Source organism: Parasteatoda tepidariorum, chromosome 7 (assembly GCF_982258835.1).
Source record: "Parasteatoda tepidariorum strain Cologne lab strain chromosome 7, Ptep-v5.0, whole genome shotgun sequence".
In the NCBI taxonomy this organism is placed as follows: domain Eukaryota; kingdom Metazoa; phylum Arthropoda; class Arachnida; order Araneae; family Theridiidae; genus Parasteatoda; species Parasteatoda tepidariorum.
The window spans coordinates 9129478-9140342 of NC_141761.1; positions in this window are offsets into that span (position 1 = coordinate 9129478).

The following is a 10865-nucleotide window of genomic DNA, read 5'->3' on the forward strand; positions in this document are numbered from 1 at the left end:
GGGGTTCGAACCCACGAACTCTTGGACATGGGCCCAGCACCCTACCTACCAGGCTATCCCGGCCTCAATTGAAATGTTAATTTTTTGCTTTATGAAAATTATATCTTTTATTGATATTAAATCGCACTTATTCAAAAAGAAAACATTGGCAACAATTAAATTAAAGTTAGCATGTGAATAAACGCAAAACGCGCCGAATTACATTAAACGATAAAGATGATAGCGTGGCAATAGGAATAGTAGACAAAGAATTTAAGATTTCAAAATTAAAACTTGCAGGCGATTCTAAATTACTTTGGAAATTTGCCAGATGTTTCTCTAAAATGAAAGTAAAACTAAATCAGAATTGAGAATTCAAGAGAATTTTTATTTTTTATTCCTTCGATAATAATGTTTATCACATAATTTTTAAAGCTTCTTAAATTTTATGAAAGCTTATCGCATACGCGCTTGCAAAAAGGGACATTTTATGCATTTGTAAATTGTAAAGTTTACTGACCATTTTCTCTCGGATAAGAGCCAGCTTTTATAAGAATACGAAGGCTGCTCCTTAAAACCCTGACTTGCTGTCAATTGGCTTACTTGGTCAAACTTGGTAACAATTTAAGATAGTAATAATGCTAATTTTCAATAATTTAAACTCAAATGATAATGTATGGACGCCGACCTCAAGACGTTTTACCAGGATATTTTTGTTATAACCATTTTCCAGCATACACTTTAATTCATGATTTTAATTATTTATTTGCAGAATAAATTAACAATTCAAAATAATAGTCTTTTTTTCTGGTTAGTATATTCGAGGATAAGGATTTATTATTATTATTATTATTATTAATTAAACTCCCGAACTAAAACTTTAAGAAAAAAAAATCTGCCACAATAAGCTCAATCAGTTAAGATTTCTTAGCTTACAAATATTGGAAACCGCTGCGTCTCCGCCATGTCCTAAAAAATAATCTTTGACAGTCTCAATAAATTTGAATTTTCGTGTTGTACTTCTACATTAGAAAATTTATAGAATTGCTTGGTATCAAGTATTTTCCCAGGAAAATGATACATTCGCAGCGTAAATCGATATAATTTCTATTTCTGAAAATACGTTTCATTTTCTTTACAGTGCTCTCTCTCTCGTATGCCTGTTTAGGCAGAGGATTGCGATTGTTCTTGTTTTCCAGTGGCGACTTCTGCCACACCCATACGTCACACCCGTATATTAGGCGGATCCATTCATACATTCACAGATCGTAATTTTGACCTAAATCAGAGAGCAATTGATCTCCATTCCAGTGCCCCCAGAGGTACTGATTTGTTAAATTATTGCTTTTGATTTAAATTAAAAAATTTTGAAATATTTTTTTTACAACCTTTGTAGGAGACCAGATATTTTAATGAGCTTGTAATGCATTAATATTGACTATACATCCAGAATGCATATTTGTGAACTCATATCTATTCAATCTAGCATCTTGACCTTTAGTCTCTTTATCGGCAGTAGCTTCGTAATATCAAAATATAGAAGAATAAATTCTTAAGGCATTTAACAAGACAAAGGAAAGCAAGCTGAAAGGGACTACGAAAGCAGTACCGAGATTGATGACTGGTAGCGAGCAGGACTTTGTGCTCTCTAATTGATAAAAGAATAAATCCAGGTTTTAAATTCAGTATTTTAAAGTAAATTTCTTCAAATTACATTTTTCTGGAAGCTACATTATTGGAGAAAAAATAAGATTACATATCATATTGATAGTTTCATTATTTATTCATTGTAAAATTATATTTTCTTTAGTTTACACAAAATGTAAAATCCATTTTTATTTAAAAAAAAAAAAAAGATTTTAAATTAAGTTTAAGAAAAAATTTTCAATGTAGGCCAAAAAAAACGAGATTTCAAGCAAATAAACAATCCACACTATGGATTCTGGGACGAAAACAATGAAAAGATGTAAATTCTAGGAAAATGCAACTTTTCGAGGGTAAAACCAAACGGCTTGTTTGAAAGTGGAGAACATGAAGATAATTTGCAACGCATGCCTTCATTCCCAGCTCCGGGGATTAACATGCGAGAAAAATAAATCTTTTGTGGAAATAATAAAGGAGTCAGTAGAGGGGAAAATTGAGATTTTCTTAGATGGGCTAGAAGAGATTTATTGTCTTCTAAAAATTATATAAAGATAAAATTACTGAAATTTCACATTTCCAAGGTGTAGGGTGGACTTAACCCACCCTGACCATTAACTAACCTGTAGTTATTCCAAATATTAAACTATAATTTGTGAATTTTCCGTTATCCGTCAGAAATTTCAAAACTATCAACTAATTAGGGTGGCGAATAAGAGATTTACTGTAATGTTGACTATAATGTTAACTGTAATGTTGCGAATAAGAGACTTACTGTAATGTTGACTAAAAGTGCGTTCATCATTCAAGTTCGTTCCGATGAAAAAGGGGCATTTTCATTTAAATAAAAAAATATGTTTCGTAATATTTTATTACGCAAGTTCAATAATTGCACATTATTTTATATGGTCTTAAAAAAGTACGAACTCTCTGAAACAGAAATTTCTGTACAAAAAAAATCGAGAAAACGAACTTTGGATTCTCCAGCCATTAAAATTAATTTCTTTACGGGGAAAAAAATTGCCCACCTCCATCTTACAGCGATATTTCTTTTTTACAAGATATTGATAGTGTAAGCAGTAGTGATTCACATCGCATGCTTGATAATTTTTTTTTTATCTTGCAAAAACTTTGACAAAGACACGCATTCTTCCTGGGTGGACTGGTTTCAATACTTTGATGTGTAAAGATGAATGTTTGGAAAAAACAAAGGTAGGATACTTGCCAATTCTTGATATGAATCCAACAAACATGTCATCTATCAATACACCGCAGTATTGAAATTGCCTTCAGTTGAAAAGTGTTGTGATGGACCAAGCAATGTACTCTAAGGCACAACAAATACTTGAGTTTCCATGAGCGACTCATTCTGCGTTTAGGAGCATTTCATACGTCAATGGCTTTCATGGCTGTCAATGGAAAGCGATTCCAAGATGCTGGATTAAGTGATATTTTAATCGAAGCTGGAATTGTTGCTCAAGGCTCTATAACTTGGGTCATCATTATAATAGAAGTATTCGGGCTCATAAGTTACTGTGTGAAGCGTTGGAGCGATTGCGATTTCAAGCATTTTTTGATTCTCATACTGAGGAGGAGAGTAGTAGAATTTCAAACATCATTGAAATTTTTTCTAGTATATTTCCTACAGGATCATCAGACAGCTTTTTGATGAATTCCGAATTGGAGGAATTTTTTTAAAAATTATGATGCCTTTATATTGGAAAAAAGTTTGCTTTGTCCAACGTTTGAGTTATGGAGTTCCTACATTGACATGGTCAAGACACTTTCGCTTTTTATTCGAGCTACACGAGAAGGAAATTGGAAGTTGCATCTTTCTTCAATCAATTCTATGCTGCCATGGTTTTTTTGCCTCCGATAGAGTGAATTATTCTCGCTATTTGAGTATTTACTTTTGTGAAATGATGAATTTAGAAAATACTCATCTAGATATATATAATGAGTTTCTAAAAGGAAAATTTTCTGTACAGCAGCAAGATAATTGTGGTTTTACCAAAACTGCGTGTGATCAAGTAATTGAACAAACATGCAACAGAGACACAAAAACGAAAGGAGGGCTTACTGGAATAACGTGCAATAAAGGAGCTGTACACCGCTGGATATTGTCCCACCATCTCGCTTGAATGTGAAAAAATGGGTGGTAAGAAAAACCAAGTCTAAAAAGGAATTAGATTCTTCAGGAATAAAACAGGATGAGCTTAATGTTAAAACTGCATGTGATACGATCTGTTCGATGTGCAATCCCTTTAAAGATAATGTAAATGATAGTTTTCTTCTAAATATTGTATCTGGCCACATTGCTTCTGATCTCATAATGTCAGATATTAGAAATGCATATGATATAGGAAAAAATTATTTTACTTCATTTGTATCTGAGAGACTCACTACTTCTAAAACCAGTTCTTTTTTCACTCTCATAAAATTCTTAAAATTGAAAACTTTCTCAGATATGGACAAAACAATTAAAATTAAATTACAATCTGAAACTTTAGCTCTTAAAAGTGACAAAACATTGCTACGTCGTATTGTAATGATCTCGAGATGTCAAAACATTGATTTGCGTGAATTGATGAAATATAGTTTAAATCCAATACCATATGCCTTAGCATACTACGATGGAAGCAAAATGAGAACAAATAAAGCCCATTATATTGAATCACTATCCCCAAATTCCATTATCACTGACCAAAGCACACTACCATCCGATTGTGCATTAATAGTTGATGGCATGGCTCTCAATGCAACAACTACAGTTTTCATCCAATACTTTTGGAGAATTCGCTTTGATTTTATTGAAATCTTTGGTTAAGCTTGCTAAGGAGTTTAAGTGCAGTCGAGTAGATTTTGTTTGTGACCGCTACCCTGAGGCAAGCATTAAGGGGACGGAACGAGAGAGAAGATCTTCTGCTGGAGTTCAAATCGTCAAAATTAATAATGTTAATCAAAAGCTGCCAAAGCAAATGAAAAAATTTCTGGACACAATAAAGAAGAACTTGTAAAATTTTGTTTTAAATTTTGGCAAACTCAAGATGTAGCAATATTTGAAAACATCATAATTTTCATTGCCCATCGAAATCTTTGCCACTCTTTACAGAAAGATGAAGGCATAGTTTGTGTTCAAAATGTATCTGAATTAAGTTGTGACCATGAAGAAGCTGATACAAGACTCTTTTTACGTGCTGACCATGCTTCTCGAACACACTGCAATATTATTATTAGAAGTGCAGATACAGATGTTTTTATTTTAGCTCTGTATTTTTCAAAAGACATCAAATCCCATTTGTACATCATAAACAAAACAGCAAAAGAGCTTAAAATAATAGATATAAAATTATTGGCCAAAACCTTTACGAATGATGATGAGAAAGCAATTCTCTCCTTATTTTTTTACCAGGTGTATTTACTTTTCAGTGTTGTACAGTACTAATCTAACAGTACTCGTTGCATGAAGTATGCATGTGAGCATCTCTTATGCAATTCTATCTGTATCACTCTGTATCTTACTTTAAAATATGATAAGATTCCCTCATCACTATCTACACTAAAATAATCGCAAAGTTTATTCCATTCAATATGGCCCGCGAGGAACTGAAAAGGAAAGAAAACAAAAACACACAAAAGTGTGCCAATTCGAATGGTTCAACTTGTAACCTTTTCTGGCCAAGCATCAACGTATTGTTATTAAAAATTTTGAGGAAAACACTTTTAATTCAAAAAACTTTTGGAAACAAAAAATATAAATGCCAAACTTTTTCACATTCATAACATAAGTTGCAAGAGCAAAAATAAGTAATTTTTAGAATTACTTCTCACACAGCAAAATATTCAATATAATTATAAAACAAAAATATAATTGTCTCCATTAAAAAAAACTAATTTGAAAAACTGAATTAAATTAATTATAAATAAAAAGTTGAATTGTTCTAACTATTGACTTTAAGTAATTTATTTTAAATATTAGTGCTCAGATTTGCAATTTTCTAAGTATTTCATATGAAGGTTTAAGATTATTTTAAAATTGTTGAGGTCTATAAACTATAAAAAAATATAACTGGACAATTTAAATAGAACTATTGATTGTTAAAAACAAATAATTAAATATTTGTAGATTAGCTTACACTTTTTTTTATATAAAACAAATATATATATTTTTTTTACAAATTTATATAAGACTTAATAAATTATTGAAATTATGTCAGTTTCTTTAAATAAATCAAGGTGTTTGTAATTTAAAAACACCATTCGCTTTTTTCAAATTTTGTTTCAAATTTGCATTTTAAAACATGCAAAATCGTATTAAGTACAATTCCCATTTTTGTTATGCAAAACCTAAATATTCTGAACTGAACATATGAGCCAATTTCAACGTTATATGAACAAAAACATATATATTAGAGTCATATCAGAAATCAATGCAACTGTGTATCCTTTCATATTTCTGATTTCTCCATTAAAAAAATTAAAAAAAAAACATGTTTAAAAGCAAACTTTGAAATAAATTTGTACATTTTATAAAATTCTTCGGTTAAAAATTTATCTGTGTAGTTTAGAATGATGAACAGTTAAGAAATATATAATATTCTCATAAAGGATCAAATAAACGGAGATGTTATTTGGTTTGATACAGCTTGATTCCTTAAGAAAAATTGAATCGAAAAAAAAATTATATAATATCTTCAATTAAATATCTCATAGGAATAAGATAAAAACTGCTTTTCCTTTTTATTACAAACTGAAGGTAAAAAGAAAAATTGTTTGATTTATGCACTCAAATAAAGCAAATGTTGAACAGCCTTCATTTGGATTCATTTTATGTTAGCGTAGCAATGCTTCCAATAGGATCAATTAACTAAAGTTTGGGATTTCGATACTTGTTTCTGAAATTCTTTTTTATTCTGTATAAAGGTAAACTCTTTAGGTTTGAAGTGTCTTAATCGACATTCATTTAAAAATCTCACCTCGTGTGATGATCTGTGTTTTAGTAAATAAAATTACGCCAATTTTCAAACATTTTCACTTTAATTTGGAATTTTGAAATTATATTAGTGAAAGTTATCACAATTTTTATTCATTGAAATAATCTACAATTAATATTTGTATTAGAAGCTTTGTTAGTTACTGAAGTAGTTTTTAGTATTTAATTTTTAAAAAAAATTCTTTTTATTTACCTTTATTTCTCTTGAAAGAAATAATCGTTCAATACTATATTGATATCTTTTGCGTTTTAGTAAAAACATAACTGACTTACTTTGGATGCACAAATGCTGTTTCACAAATATTCTTTTACGCAAAAAAAAAAAAACATGTTTCTAAATTGTTTTTTCTATATCAGAAGCTATCTCAGAAATCAGTGCAAGAGCAGTGTATGTCTATTTGGATTAGAGAAATTTAATAATACATTAAATAAATGTCTTGCACAAGAAACTATGATACCACACAAAAATTTTAAAACTCTTAAAATTTCTTTGTTAAGTAATTCTGACGCAATTTATCAATCTTCAATTCAGAATCTCCTATTCAGAAAAAGGAAAGCCATGTAAATATCTATTTTTCAACATAACTTTGTCGTGGAATCGGATGACACAAAGTTTTTATTCAAGCCGTGAGAATGACTCATGGTCAATTTTGGCATTCAAAAACTAATCTAATTAATAATCAGCTTAGTAATTTAAAATCTCAAATTTGATTTTAGAGTGGATTGAATAGTCTCCCTTTAAAAAGTGATTCAATCTACAGGAATCAGTGTGTACTGAAGCCTAGTTCAAATCAATGATATAATAACAATTATCAGAATGAAAATTTTATGAATTTAAATCATAGATATAGCATTTAATATTTTTTTATACTTGTGTATTTCAACCAAAACCATATGCACAAAATTCAAATTTTTTAAACAAATAAAAGTTAATCAGATTCCTTCAGATTTTATAAATATATTCAAATATATTTATAAAATTTAAAAAACAAAAACATATGACGAGTATTTTAAAGTCTTAGAAAAATGAAAATTACTAATAAGTAAAAATGAATATTTGGCATTTCAACTTTAAAACTTCAAAACTTTTGAAAAAAAAAGATAACTTCCACTTTTTAAAGGTTAAGTACTTATAATTTTAAAGACAAAGTTCAACTATGAAAGTTGAAACTTTCCTAACAGTTGAACTAGTATTTACTATGACTCATTTAGCTGCATTTGCTCCTACTAACTAAAATTATTCTCTCTGATTAACTAACAACAAATGTTGAAATTAAACTGATTCAAAGATTCTAATAATTTGTATAAATTTTTTTTATTCATAGATCATATATTATTCATAGGCATATTTTCAGTGTTCAAATGCCTTGACTTTATGTGTTAAAATATATTTTTTAAGAAATATATTTCAGTACAAGTATGAATGATTTAAAATGATAAACCTGAAACTCATAATTCAGTAAAAAAAATTATAAATAATTGTAATTAATATTTTGAAAAATAGATGCAAAATTAATAAAATAATAAATGAATTAAGTAAATAAATTTTAAATGTGAAACGAATTAACCCTTAACAGACCGCGGAATGGCGAGACCAAGGCTACTAATTTGGTGGTAAAAATCACTTTATAATCTTTACCACTCCTTACTATTTTTAAATATTTATATAATCTTAAAAATTTGCATAATTAATATTGCAATTGATCATTACAATAACTATTAATTAATTGTAAAGTAAATTTTCACAATAAAAACTTTATGTCCGCAAATGATGGAGAAAAGTAAACTTGAAATATTTCTGGACAGTTAAGGGTTAATATTTAATTTCATCCAGTCTTTTTAGTAAAATTTGAAATTCAAAATATATGCTATAATACATATTTTTTTATCAGAAATTAAATGTTTATAGAAATAAAAATTTATATTTTAATGGAAAAATAAAGTAAAATGTTGTTTATTCCTACTTTGTTTATTTTCTAACAAATTATGTGTTTGAGTTGCATTAATTGATTTTTTTTAAAAAAAAAAGAAAATTTTAAAGAGAATGGAAGAAAGAAAATTAATGTTTACGATTCAATGAAATAAATTTATGAAAAAAATGCTTAAAACTGTAGTTTTGCCATTTGCAAACTGTAAATTCAACTTAAATTAATGCACTCGAATTGAGAGTTAAAAAAAAAAATCTGACTTGCAAACATATACAATTTTTCTTTGAGAATATACATTTGAACTTATTTGCATACAATAAGAAGTTTAGACAATTCGAAACTGAACTATACAGATAACAGCAACATAAAATTGTAAAGTAGGACAACATAAAATTGTAACATAATTTAAAAGAAAAACAATTATATTTAGTTTGCATTTATTTATTTATTTTTCTCATTTTTTTTTTTCAATTTTTTTTTTCAATATTTTTTTTTTTTAGTTATTATTTTTTTTTAACTTTTTTTTTCTTTATTTTTTTTTCTCATTTTTTTATTTATTCTTTTCTTTTTTTCATTTTTTTTCTTCTTTTTTTTAAACTTTTTTTTTTCCAATTTTTTTATGCAAACTGTTAATTTTATATACAATTATATCAACAAAAAATACATCATGCAAAATACGAATAATTCGTATTGAGTAGAATTTAAGAGTACTATAAAACAATAAAATTTTAGCTATCACTAAAAGTTCAATCAAATCTATCCCCCTCAAATCCTGCTAGCTGCCTCACCGTGGCGAGGGGGTGCCACTGGGCGGAATGGGCGAAGTACGTCGGGAGCTTAGCTCCTGGTAGGGCCACCCTATGCGTGAAGGCCATTCTATTATGCCCAGCTAATGCTAGCACGTGAAACTATGAAGCTAAATCAGTCTTCCACCTTTGGTGCTCCAGGTCACTTTCGGCCAACAGAAGCTGTAACACTTTTCCCTGTACCATGAGTCTGAGCTCATCATTCATTTGTTACCAGAGGAGGCTCAGATTAATAAGATCCTTGGCAAGTCTATCTTCCTGCTCTTTTCCATCATCACTTTCCATCTGAGGCCACTGTCTCTGTCAGTTCTCACTTTTCCTGGTGCCAAAGGGTTGACAAGTAGTTTCTTAGCAGGCCATCTTATCAAGCCATCTTATCATCATCATAGTTGGCCAGACGGCCCAATGTGAGCCAATGCCTTCCAAAAGGCCATGCAACCAGAAATGCCAAAATGCCATGCAACCAGAAAAAAGTTAGCTGCCATTGAGTTCTTTAAGTGCTCACCTTCCATTTGTTGATCTTTTTATTAAGCAGAGGAAGCACGTATTAGAAAGATCCTTGGCTTGTCTGTATTTCAGTTCTTTTTCTTTTCTTTCTTCTTTAATCATGAATCGGTTTTCTCCAGTACAAATATCTTTATTTTACAGGAATGAACCTGTGAATTTTCATGATTATTGACAAATTGATCAATTTTTAGTCTTCGGCACTATAGCCCGGAAGAGTCCAGGGCCGTACTGGTCAACTCCGTCATCACTTTCAATCTGAGACCACTTTGCATATAAGGCCAGTTTGCATCAAAAGCCACTGTTCTCAAGTTTTTCTCAGCTTACACAGTCACCTCCTGGCAGGGCGACTTCTTTCCCTGGTGCCAAAGGGTTGACAAGTAGTTTCTTTGCAGGATTGGAGTCAGTTTTCCTGCCATCATCATAGTTGGCCAGACAGCCCAATGTAAGCCAATGCCTTCCTCTGAAGATTTCTTCATGATGACTTCCGCTTTATCTTTGATCTCCAATTCTTTTCATTAATTGTGAGAAAATCAGATTCAACTGAGTCAGCCCATCTCAACCGCTGCCTTCCCCACTTTCTTCTTCCAGTGGGTCTAAAAGCAGTATCTTTTTTATAGTGTTGTTATCACTCATTCGAATCACGTGGGCGATTCAATTCAGTCTATTTATTTTCAAGTATTTAATAATATCAGATTGTTTATAAATCTTGTAGAGTTCAAAGTTAACTCTCCTTCTCCATTTATTGGCCAGTTCCAAACTATCTTATATAGTATGCCTCAATGATTTCGATGATGGAGGGCTCTTTAAAATTTTTGTAGAGATCACTGTCAAAAAATGTTTCCCATACGCAATTTCATTTCCAGGGCCGCAACTTCCCTTAAAATGTTTTTTTCACAGACCAAATGACAATAATAAATTCATATGAATTCATATTATCTATTTTTGTTTCCTTGTGAACATTTAGATATAAGTCATTTTATGTTAATTGAAGTCATTTTTCTATCAGACAAT